Source organism: Pelodiscus sinensis, chromosome 14 (assembly GCF_049634645.1).
Source record: "Pelodiscus sinensis isolate JC-2024 chromosome 14, ASM4963464v1, whole genome shotgun sequence".
NCBI lineage: Eukaryota > Metazoa > Chordata > Testudines > Trionychidae > Pelodiscus > Pelodiscus sinensis.
In genome coordinates this window covers 41,203,719-41,216,420 of record NC_134724.1, presented here as the reverse complement: position 1 = coordinate 41,216,420, position 12,702 = coordinate 41,203,719, and the positions used below count along the sequence as shown (strand labels likewise).

Below are 12,702 nucleotides of genomic sequence, written 5' to 3'. Positions count from 1 at the left end.
AGGGACCAGCCAGGACCTGAACCTGTGGATGGTTGGTGGTGGGGAGAATGGGGTGCGATTGTGCCGGGTCTTGTGCTGCAGTGATGCTAGACCACTTACTGCTGACTTGGGCGTAGGAAGATGTCCTACCGTGGAGAATGGAATAAGGTAGGCCTCCCCAGAAACCTTACAAGAAGGATCAAAGAGTCCCTCTATGAGAGCTTCATGGTGATGGGCAAGGAGGATTCCTGCTACATCTCCAGACAGATTAACAAGCTGTTCCACTTCCCACCCCCACCCATCGTGCTGTGTAGGCACAGAGTATGCCATACACTGCATCCAACGCCTTAACCTGCTTGTAGCAAGAAAAAAATTTGAACTCTCAAGAAATACCTTCCCCGGGTTCAGTGACCAACTGAGATGGCCTGGCAGACGGGGGTTGTCTCCAAGGTTATCAGAATTTCTTGGCTCTCACCACTCACTTGCCTATCATTCTCCTCCTCCTCCACCATGCTGTCCTCCATGCTGCTGCCCTGATGAGTGTCCTGGGAGAATTCTATGGTCTGGCTTGGTTTTCCCCCTAGGATCGCTTTTGGCTGGTCGTAGAAGCAGCATGTTTATGGTGATGCTCCAGACTGTTTGCCTCCTTTATTTTCTTTCAGCACTGCTGAGCATCCTTGGTATATCCTTTCTCCACCATAGACTTTGTGATCTTGGCATAAATATCCACGTTTCTTTTTGCTGGTTAGGAGCTCTGCGAGAGCAGATTCCTCTCCCCATGCCTTGATGAGATCCAAGATCTCCTTCATACTCCATGTTGGTGCTCTTCTGCACCCCTGGGACCTGGAACTCATGGCCATGTGTGCTGCCTGCTCTGAGGTGTGCTCTCAATGCTGACCACAAGGGAAATGAAATTCAAACTTTCCTGAGGGTTTTCCTGTTCACTTGGAGAGCAGTAGAGTCACAAGTCCTGGCCAGGGCAGCAACAGCAGGGCACTGTGGGATGCCTCCCGAAGGCTAAGAATGTTGCTTTCGCTTCACTGTGTCTACAGTATTGTAAAGACGATGTACGATCAAATTTTGCGTTACTCCTTTTTTCCCCACAAGGAGTAACGCTATCAAAATTGACTTTAGCGGCCCTTAGAGTTGATGGCTCAAGCTTGGTAGCGTGGGCTCATTGTTTAGAATATTGACCATATGGACGCAGCTAAATCTGACCTTAACTCTTAACATAGACCAGAACTTAGAGATGGATAATGGTTTATACATGGCCGTCTTTAGATTCTTTCTATCTCTAGCAGTTTTCAGAGTGTCTGTACTGGTCACATAGTGACAGAGCAATAGATGTATTTGACACTTGGCACTTCCTCTTGCCTGGCTTCTCAGAAGGTCAGTAAAGCATGACTGCATTCTACTTCGGATCACTCCTCTGAATCAGTCAGACTTATTTTGTGTCATCAAAGGAAAAGCATTCATTTTGATTCCAGGATGGCATTCCGTTCAGGACAAATGCATTGAAAGAACTTGCCAGAAGAGACTGTACAGGAATATCTGCAGCAACCACAGCCTTAATACATTATTTAAAGTTAATCTAGTTGAAACTCTAGTAAATCTTTTCTTTTTTGGCTTTTCTTTTTAATTGATTGAACTCTACATGAAACATGACTCTGCGTTTCTTCTGGTCAAAACTAGAGCCAACTTTGAGTATTTCTAGGTACTGTACTCTTTGGAGTTGATATGGGACTCCTAATGGGAGGTGAAAAAAGCCAACCTCTGCCTTATTGAGAAATTTGATTCCAGTACTTGAGTAGTCCAAAAGCTGGAGAATATTTATGTTCTAGGATTCTCCCATAAAAGTTTCTATACAACGAATTAGGGAAAAATGGAAAGATACAACAGATACTTAATGTCAGTCCATAGTCAATATTTGACACGTGATACTAAGGCCAGGATATCTGTTGTAGTGATTAGGAAGAGCTGATTAAGACTAGCTCAGGTATCAAATAAGACACATTCCCTTGAAAATATAGTGGAATGAGGAGTTCTAGTGTCCTATTTGATTGTATACTGTGAAATACTTACTCCTGTCTTTAGAGTGCAGCTGTGGAAATTTCAGACTCAGCCTACTGACACATACTCTCTTTGAGAATATTTTACTCTTGTGGGATTCATGTCAGATTGTTTAAAAATGCATTATTTATTTTGGTTATTGCAGTTCAGAGGGAAGGAAATGATAAGGCTTATGTGCTCCAGTGACCCTCAAATCTGTGCCCATAAGAGTTTTAACTCTTGGTAGGGCCTCCCAGGTCAAAAAGTAGATGTTAGACGGAAAGCAGTCCACTGGTCCCCCAGGTTTGGGCTTGAACAAGAGGCCAATAACTTAATGATTTCAAAAGATGTAAGTTACAGAAACATAGCCAGGTAGCCATTCCACCCAAAGGATTGTAGTGCCTTGTTTGTGCGTAATCAGTGTCTGAAATAATGGGAAGGTTTCAAATTTGGAGAGTTGTGGTTAGGGTTGCCAGGTGCCTGGTTTTGAACCGGACAGTCCGATATTTGAGCTTTCTGTCCAGGAAACAAATTGAGAAAATACCAAACATGTAAATGTCCGGTATTTTCTAGTTGAGTAAGTTTTATTATCGTGAGTATTGATACATAGGTGGGTACTGCCTGGCTGATAGACACGCTCACTGCGTGAGGGGTCTACCAGCCAGGCAATATGCAACTACACAGTAGAGAGGAGGGGGGCGGGGCCAGGGCGGGATGGAATTTCCAGGGCCGGACTTGACTGTGTGCCCCTCTGGGACTGTGCGCAGGATGGGCAACACCCCGGGATCTTCGTGCGCCTGGTCCAGCCCCACTCCCCGCCAGCCGATTTTCCCCCCCGCCATCTTCCCTGACTAGCGCGCTCCCCCTGACCTCCTCCCGGCCAGCCCCGCTCCCTTCTTCATTGGTTCCCCCCCCCCCATCTGAGATCAAGTGTGTCTGGTATTTTTTGAAAGCATCCGGTAACCCTAGTTGTGTTATTTGGAGCAAGGGGCCAAATCAAAATTCAGCTACGTCTCCTTGCTGTTTACATGGAGAAACCAAGCCAGTTAAACTGTCACTGTTACATGGTCCAGATGATGCTGTTGGTTTTTTTTATTTGTATTTGGCCATATCTTGTAGCTAGGCACAGTATTCTTAAGCAGGGACGTGGTGGTGAAACCATTTTTGTTTCTGCTAGAAAGAACAGATAAGGCTCTATTTTCAGAACCTGTGTCATCACAAGGTGCACTTTGGGGTGGGTGGGGTTGTTAGCCCCGAAGTTATATTCTATGTAATACAATTCTCTTTAAACACTATGAGGTTGGTAATACTGCAAGTTTTGCTGGGTGAATTGACTCTTCTAGCTGTGGGCCACTTGTTGGATTTTGAGGGCATTGGGAGTTAGCAAGCATTTGAATGATAGAAGAAACCAAAGAGGGAAGTTGTTGATTTTTCCTGAGATCTTCTATAGCTATTCTGATTGCTAGAATGGCTGGTGCAGTGTCCTTGATCAGTGGCCCATTTTGTAGCATAGATATTCAAGCTTGCTCTTGTTAGTACTGATCTTGAAATTCCAGATTTCTTTGAGCTGATAAACTTTTCATTCCTTACATGTGCCATTGCAATTAAAATGTTGTCTTCAGCTACTGATAAGAGAAGAGAAGATAAAGAAGAAAGGAAAATAATTAAGAAAACATACTCCCCTTTCTGTAATGCAAGTGACTAAAAAATGTGCAACATGAATAACTAGGCTAAGATCAAGCTAAATATGCAAATCTTATATTCTAATTCACAGATTAAACCTTACTGTACATCCAACAAATGCATCTCTGTTCCGGAAGAACAGCCAGGGGAGAAAAGGAGACGGAGTTGCACTGTATGTAAGAGAGCACTATGATTGCTCAGAACTCCACTATATAGAGGGAGAAAAGCCTGTTGAGAGTCTATGGGTCAAGTTTAGAGGTGTAAGCAACAGCAGTGATGATGTGGTTGGTGTCTGCTACAGGCCGCTGAATCAGGTGGATGAGGTAGATGAGGCTTTCTTCAGACAACTAAGAGAAATTTCCGGATCACAGGCCCTGGTTCTCATGAGGGACTTTAATCACCATGACACCTATTGGGAGACCAATATGGCAGCACACAGACAATCCAGGAAGTTTTTGGAGAATGTTGGGGATAGCTTCTTTGTATAAGAGCTGAAGGATCTAACCAGGAGCCGTGCACAGCTTGACCTGCTGCTCACAAACAGGGAGGAACTAATAGGGGAAGTAGAGGTGGGTGACAACCTGGGAAGCAGTGATCATGAGATGGTAGATTTCAGGATCCTGACCAAAGGAAGAAAAGGGAGTAGTAAAATACACACCTTGGACTTCAGAAAAGCAGACTTCGACTCCCTCAGAGACCTGATAGGCAGAATCCCCTGGGATGCTAACATGAAGGGGAAAGGAACCCAGGAGAGCTGGCAGTATTTTAAAGAAGCCTTATTGAAGGCACAGAAAGAAACCATTCCAATGCATAGCAAAAGAAGCAAATATGGTAGGAGACCGGATTGGCTTACGGGGAAATCCTTGGTGAACTTAAGCACAAAAAGGGAGTTTACAAAAAGTGCAAATTTGGATAGATGACTAGGGAGGGGTATAAATGTGTAGCTCGAAAATGCAGGGGAGAGATTAGGAAGGCGAAAGCGTAATTGGAATTGCAACGTGCAAGGGATGTGAAGGATAACAAGAAAGGCTTTCACAGGCATGTTAGCAAGAAGAAGGTGATCAGAGAGAGTGTGCGGCCCCTATTAGATGAGAGCGGTAACCTAGTGACAGATGATGTGGGGAAAACTGAAGTACTTAATGCTTTCTTTGCCTCTGTCTTCATGGACAAGGTCAGCTCCCAGACTAATGAGCTAAGTGACACAATATGGGACAAAGGTTGACAGCCCTTGGTGAGGAAAGTACAGGTTAGGAACTATTTAAAAAAGCTAAAGGTACACAAATCCATGGGTCCGAACTTAATACATCCGAGGGTACTGAGGGAGTTGGCAAATGTCATTGAGGAGCCTTTGGCCATTATCTCTGAAAAGTCGTAGAGATCAGGAGAAATCCTGGATGACTGGAAAAAGGCAAATGTAGTGCCCATCTTTAAGAAAAGGAAGAAGGACGATCCAAGGAACTATAGAGCAGTCAGTCTTACCTCAGTCCCTGGAAAAATCATAGAGGGGGACTCTCAAGGAATCCCTTTTGAAGCACTTGGAAGAAGGGAAGATGATCAAGAATAGTCAGCATGGATTCATGGAGGGCAAGTCGTGCCTGACCAATCTGATTAGCTTCTATCATGAGGTAACTGGCTCTGTGGTTATGGGGGCGTCAGTGGATGTGATGTACCTTAACTTTAGCAAGGCTTTTGATATGGTCTCCCACAACATTCTTGCCAGCAAGTTAAGGGAATGTGGATTGGATAAATGGACGGTAAGATGGATAGAGAGCTCGCTGGAAGGTCGGGCCCAGCGGATATTGATCAACGGTTTGATGTCAGGATGGCAGTCAGTTTCTAGCAGAGTGCCCCAAGGTTTGGTTCTGGGACCAGTTTTGTTCAACATCTTTATTAATGACCTGGATGAGGGGATGGATTGCACCCTCAGCAGGTTTGCGGATCACACTAAGCTAGGGGGAGAGGTAGATACGCTTAAGGGCAGAGATAGGGTCTAGAGTGACTTAGACAAATTGGAGGATTGGGCCACAAGAAATATGATGAGGTTCAATAAGGACAAGTGTAGAGTCCTGCACTTGGGATGGAAGAATCCCAAGCATTATTACAGGCGGGGGACTGAATGGCTAAATAGCAGTTCTGCAGAAAAGGGGATTACAGTGGATGAGAAGCTAGACATGAGTCAACAGTGTGCTCTTGTAGCCAAGAAGGCTAATGGCGTGTTAGGCTGCATTAAGAGGAGCATTGTCAGTAGATCCAGAGATGTGATTATTCCTCTTTACTCAGTTCTGGTGAGGCCACATCTGGAGTATTGTGTCCACTTTTGGGCCCTCAATTACAGGAAGGATGTGGATGCATCGGAGAGGGTCCAGTGGAGGGTGACCAAAATGATTGGGGGCTGGAGCATATGACCTGCGAGGAGTGGCTGAGGGAGTTGGGTCTATTGAGTCTTCAGAAGCGAAGAGCGGGGGGGGGGGGAGGGATTTGATAGCAGACTTCAACTTCCTGAAGGGAAGTTCCAAAGAGGCTGGAGAAAGGCTGTTCATAGTAGTGATGGATGGCAGAACAAGGAGCAATGGTCTCAAGTTGCGGTGGGTGAGGTCCAGGTTGGATATTAGGAAAAACTATTGCAGTAGGAGGGCGGTGAAGCACTGGAATGAGTTACCTAGGGAAGTAGTGGAGTCTCCATCCCTAGAGGTGTTTAAGTCTCGGCTTGAGAGAGCCCTTGGTGGATTGATTTAATTGGCATTGGTCCTGCCTTGGGCAAGGGTCTGGACTTGATGGCCTCCTGAGGTCTCTTCCAGCTCTATGGTTCTATGATCTCTGATTAAGAGTTTAGTATGTGGTTCCTCGTTTAATAATTGTTTATGTTCAAATGTGAAATGATACTGAGTAGCAGAGAGGAGTGTAAATGGTTACCTGGTAAGCATTAGCCTTTTCAACATGCTTTCCTGTAACCAGTTAAGCAGTGGGGGGTGCAGCCCATCTCCCACTTCAGCCCACCTGGCTGGACCTCAGCTGGCCCAAACAACCCCCTGCCACCGTAGTGCAGTAGTATCCTGGCTGACGGAAGCAGCTCTGCCATCTTTAGAGGGTCAGATTTGAGGAGTCTTCCATCTGCTTCTGTTGTCCAGACCTCAGTTAAGCAGTTAAAATTATATAGTTTAACGAGTTAACTATTTTAAGGAGTATTTAAATCCCTAGTAGCAGGTTGTCCAATGCCTTTGGGGGAAATCTAAATTAAAATGACATTTACTGGTGCTATGAGGAAAATGCTTTTGTAATAGCTGGGAGAAGGGGAAGTAGGTGCTATGCTCAGATACAGCCAGTCACTGTTACACAGTGCTGCTGAGTGATTCTGCTTTCTGAGCTGGATTTTATGCAATGAAATAAGCTTTCTGCTCATGGTTAGCAGTAAAGCCCTACAATATGCTGCGGACTGGTACTTCAAATGTATAAAAGATGATTAAGGACACACCGTGTTCCGGTTTTCAAAGGTGTATACTCAGGCATCATTTCAACTCAATTTCAAGAAGGGGAATTGCACTTGGCAACCATCTGTGGATTGTCTAGTATTTGGGAGAACATCTTTCTTCTACCTTTCCATGCACCCTACTGATATCTTTCCTGGACGATATAGTTAAGAAAAAGGTCTCTAACAAGTAAAATGCTAAAGCATTTGGGTCTTTGGGGGTACTTAGTGTTTTAGATATGACCAAGTTCAGTTAGAACTTGCCATTTTTGTTTTTTACAATATTATTTTGTTCACTTTCTGTAACTAGAACTTCTTACTGGCTTTCAGTACAGTGCAACACCTAGTACTGCTTCCCACTTCCACCCCTCCCCCCTCCCAAAATCATTGTAATTGAAATGTTTCTTCCGGCATAAATGAGGTTGGACTCTCATAATTTAGTAAGTGTTCTGCTTATTAAGCAAGAGTAAAACAGTAAGTGTTCTAGTATGATTGCTTGATGTTTCATGCTTAGTGTTATTATAGCACCTTAGAGGAACACACATAAAATATTTAAAACTGTATTTTAATGGCTTTTGGCAATGAACTGTTACGCAAATGAAAACCTAAAACACATCCATTTGGAAACTCTTAGGATTTAAGTCTTTCAAAGATCATGGCATGGAAGGGCTTGTGAGATGTGAATAATTATGTTCTCTGCATAAGGCCGTAGAAGTGCATGTCTTCTCTCATCTAGACGTGGGTCCTGACGTCCTGGAGCATTGAGTCTGGTGAGTAGCTCATATAAGGGCAGGTCTGTACTAAACTGGAAGGTCGGCTTAAGATACACAACTCCAGCTATGTGAATAACTTTCATGTCAACGTCCGTTACTCCTTGTGACTGCAAGGTGCTCCAGAGTCAACAGGGGTGCTCTCAACTTTTGATTTAGTGGGTCCTTATTAGACCCACTAAATCGAATGTCAGAAGATCGACCTCTGCAGTGTTGATTCTCCCTTTCGTAGAGACGTGACCTCAATATCAGGAGAGCTGCTTCATTACATACCACTGATTCCCTGCTGTGCCATTATAGAGAACATTGATTTAGCACTGGGGTTCTTCAGATGGGATTGAGACCTCTTGGGGACATGAGATTATTAGGTAGGGGTTATGAGCCATCAGTCACCACCCTCAAACCCTGTATCAGCCACCACCCTCAAATCCTGCAAAAAACGGAGAACTACACTGGTTTAGCAGATGTGCTCTGAAGGAAAGGGGAAGCAGTGAAGAGTTCTTTGCAGTGCTCCCACGCTGAAGGCAGGTGCTTGTGTATCAGTAGTTAACATAGCAGTAAACTATGTGGACTTACACTGGTGCAAGTAAAATCAGAATCTGACCCAACTATTTCAAAGCTGATACAGGCAGTCCCCGAGTTACGCGGATCCGACTTATGTCGGATCCGCAGTTATGAACGGGGCCCTCCCTCTCTCTGGTCTCCAGCAGACCAGGGAGAGGAAGCAAAGCGGCGGAACACGCGGGCAGCGGACAGCCCAGACGCGTCTGGGCTGTCCGCTGCCCGCGTGTTCCGCCGCTTTGCTCCCCGTCCCCCTGGTCTGCAGACCAGGGGGACAGGGAGCAAAGCAGAGCAAAGCCGCGGAGCCTGGGGTTCTTAAGTTGAATCTGTATGTAAGTCAGAACTGGCGTCCAGATTCAGCCGCTGTTGAAACTGATCAGTTTCAGCAGCGGCTGAATCTGGACGCCAGTTCCGACTTACATACAGATTCAACTTAAGAACAAACCTACAGTCACTATCTTGTACGTAACCCGGGGACAGCCTCTACTTCCAATTTATTCACTGATACAAGGAAACATATCTTCTTGTTTGGGACACCATTTTTTTCAAACCCTATTACAGACAAGTCATTACTTTAATTAGAGTATTCATTATACGTGTGTTTTGTATGATAAATACCCATGAAAACTACTCAGTTATTTTAATTGGATGGTTAATAAGCACGTTTGCATGATTTTCAACATGATATTTCTGAGAGCTCTGGATACTTTCAGTGTCCCATTCAGGTTTTTATCTTTTGTCCTAAAAGCACCCAACTACAGAATAGTTGCAGCTTTCACGCTTTCTTTTGGCATTTTCTGATGCAGTATTTCTTCATTTCATGTACTTGCTGCCTCTTGGTGCTGTGAATCACTAACAAGTTCCATCTTCATTACCAAATAATCATTAAAAATCTCAACTACCATACGTTTCTAATATACCACATGTTACTAAAGAGTCTCAACGTGCTTAATAAACCTTAAATTAGCTCCATCGTAATCTCCTCTATAAACATGGGCAAACTGAGGAACAGAGCAAGATTCCTTTTGCACTGCACAGCTGCGTAGTAAGTCCTGCACAGGGGCTCAGAGCTACCGTGTACGGAGCTCCTGCTGCCGGAGGAGCGCATCTGGTCCCTGCTCACAGCAGCTCTCTGCTGGGGCTGAAAAGGAGTGCTCTCTTTCCTAGCAGCAGGGCTGGATTAAGAAAGGGGTTTTAGGGGCTGCAGCCCGGGGTCCCCCTTGGACAAGGGCCTTGTGCTACAACCTGTATAGCCACTGTGCTCTTGGGCAGCTCTTCTTGGCAGAGGCAAATGGCTGCTCCTCTGTGAGCAATGGGATGCTCTGTCCCCGAGTTTGTCCTTGCCTAGAGACTCTGTCCCTACAGCTGCCATTGGCTGGGAATCATGGCCAGTGGGAACTGTGGGGGTGATGCCTGCAGGTCAGTGCTCGCCATGCAGAGCCACCTGTACCTTTCCCCAGGGAAGTGCACTGCACCTAAATCCTCTGCCCCAACCCTGAGCCCCCTCCACCGCTGTAACACCTTCCTAGATTCCACACACCAACCCCAAGCCCCATCTTGCACCCCAAGTCCTGGCTCAACCCCGCATCCTGACTAGAGATGTAATAGTGTAGTCAATTAACCGATAAGCAAAAGCTTATAGGTTAATGCTACAGACTACACGCATTTCCCTCTCCCCTCCCCTTGCCACTAAATTTTTTAGCAGGCTGGCCAGCAGCCTGGCTCCATTCTGGCTTGTGACGGGTCCGGGACCTACTCCTGCTGTGGGCTCTGCATTTAAAGTGTATTAGGAGCCGGTCAGGTAGGCAGCTCAGCTTAGTTCTGGCTCATGCCGCATCCGGGAGCTTAGACCCCACCCCGACCCCCTAAACAGGGGCTTCTGCCACTCTATGCTTCTGCCTCTTTATCAGAGGCAGCAGTGCAGGACAACAGGCAGCCAGTCCATGAGGGGAGCTGGTTTTTAAATTGGCTCCCCTCGCGGACCAGCACTTCCCTGGCACCGTCCCCCTCCCTCCTCTGCCTCTGATACAGAGTGCACTGGCTGCCAGCCCCGCCCCTGGGGACTATAGACTAGTCGACTAACAGAGTAAGAATTCATGAGATTACTCGACTATTCAATTAACCAATATTTAACATGCCTATTGCTGACCCCAACCTCCTGCTGTAACCCTGCTTCCATACTCCAAACCCTTGGCTGCAGCCTGCAGCCCCCTCCTGCACTCCAAACACCTCATTCTCAGCCCCATCCTGGAGACCGCTCCTCCCATCCCTGAGCTCCCTCCCTCACTCCAAACCCCTTATCCCCTCTCTTCCACAGATCATCCATGTGCAGAACAAATTTTGTGATGCGTGACAACACCTCCATACTGGTACACATTTCCATATTGGTGCACATTTCAAAATTCATTTATCGCATGCATATAAACGTTTAGAGGGAACACTGGTATAGAGGCTGAATAATTTCTCAGTTGTGAATATTTTTCTGGGATTGATTTGTACATTTTTATCTCAACTTCTGTTGAGGAATTTCCATCTTGCCTCACTCAGATATAAGACCCTACTCCAAAAAGGAGATGTCTCCTGTGATAGATATCATTGGTGGTGTCTATACACACGTGCCTCTTAATTGCTTTCAATTCTGGCTCACTCCATGGCTATTGCATCTATGCGGTTGCTGTTTAGAAAGGTCAGTAGTTCTCTTCCTTCTATGTACAGGCAGTCCCCGGGTTACATGGATCCGACTTACATCGGATCCCTACTTACAAACGGGGTGAGGCAACCCCACACTAGCTGCTTCCCCCCAGCAGACCAGGGAGACGCGAAGCTAGCGCCTCTCCCCCCCAGCAGACCAGGGAGACGTGGAGCGGCTTTTCTCAGCAGACACCTCAGCTTGAGAATAAAGGACTGAGGGAAGTGAGGTGTGGGAGAATAAAACTGAGCTCTGGAGAAATGTTTGGCTAGAGTTTCCCCTACAATATGTACCAGTTCCGACTTACATACAAATTCAACTTAAGAACAAATCTACAGTCCCTATCTTGTACGTAACCCGGGGACTGCCTGTAGATGCTAATTGCCACCACCTGTCCTTCCATGGTGCCTGTGCCTGCATGCCTAGATTGGCCGGTCAGTTCTTAGGTGTAGGTGATATCATTCCTCTTGCCTTTCAAAGGTGGTAAAATGATTAACCGCCCATTGTACATCAGATCCAAACATGGTCACCGTCGCCACGCCAGTTAAGCAGAAGAACATAATGGAATTACAGAACACCCTCACTACAATTGGAGATGTGAGTGAGTAGTTGACTACTCGATAAGCCTAGGCTTATCGCATAGTCGAGTCAACTACTCTCTTCCCGCCCTTGCTGCATCTGTATAAAAGCCAGTTCCTCGCAGTACTGTCTCCACAGTGCCACCTGCCCACCCCCAAGCTGCTGCCTCTGTCAGTAGCAGCCGGGCTGATTGTAAGCAGGCTGCTGCCAGAGCAGCCTCTGCCCATGGCCAACCCGGGCTGCCACGGACAGGGGCTGCTGAACCCAGCACGAGCTAGTACTGAGCAAGCCTGGCTCAGTCCCATCTTGCATCGGATCCGGGACCTATCCCTGCTGTGCTACTGCAGTTGAATTGTAGTAGGAGATGGGCTGCCTGCATGCCTGGCTTTTACTACATTTAAACTGCAGAGCTGCAGTGGCCTTCGCTTATCGACTAATCGTATAGTCGATAACAATTGTATTGATTATATGATTAGTGGATTACCCACCTCTTAATATTTTAACTACAATGCACCCCTGGGATAAAAGCCATTTGTTATAGCTAGGGGTGCACTATAGCAAACCAGCTCTGCAGGAGCGAGAGGGAGGGCTGATATCTGGAATCCTGTAGTCTGAACTGACAGCTCCCCCAGCTCCTCCAGCCTCATGAGACGCGAGGAGCGGTGTGGAGAAGTGGGGGTGAGGAGGAGAAGGGAGGGATTTGTGAAAAGAGATGAACTTTATCTACAGGCAGCAGCAGGAGTCTTCCGCGTTCTGTAGCTGTCACCCAAGTCCAAAGCCACAAAGGGACCCAGTTCCTTTCTTGTGGGGCTAAGATGCCTGCAGCAGTGAGCTCCCAAATGTGATGGAAGTGGAGCTCTGCACTTTCATGTTGTGCTCCCTTGGTGTGACAGCTACTTCCTTTAGCATTCCAAGATCAGCGTGCA

The 12,702-nt window shown here is 46.3% G+C and overlaps 1 protein-coding gene across 9 annotated transcripts in view; it reads left to right on the top strand.

Annotated features, from left to right (window-relative positions):
* The window catches only part of TLN2 (talin 2), a 368,094-nt gene that overhangs the window by 121,492 nt on the left and 233,900 nt on the right, over positions 1-12,702 (top strand). Inside the window, exon 1 of one of the 9 annotated variants that reach the window (XM_006127337.4) lies at positions 7,859-7,947. The exons of the other annotated variants lie outside the window; for them this stretch is intronic. The gene's annotated coding sequence lies outside the window, so the exon portion shown is untranslated. Of the gene's footprint in view, positions 1-7,858; positions 7,948-12,702 lie in introns of those variants that run through there. 9 annotated transcript variants of the gene reach the window in all.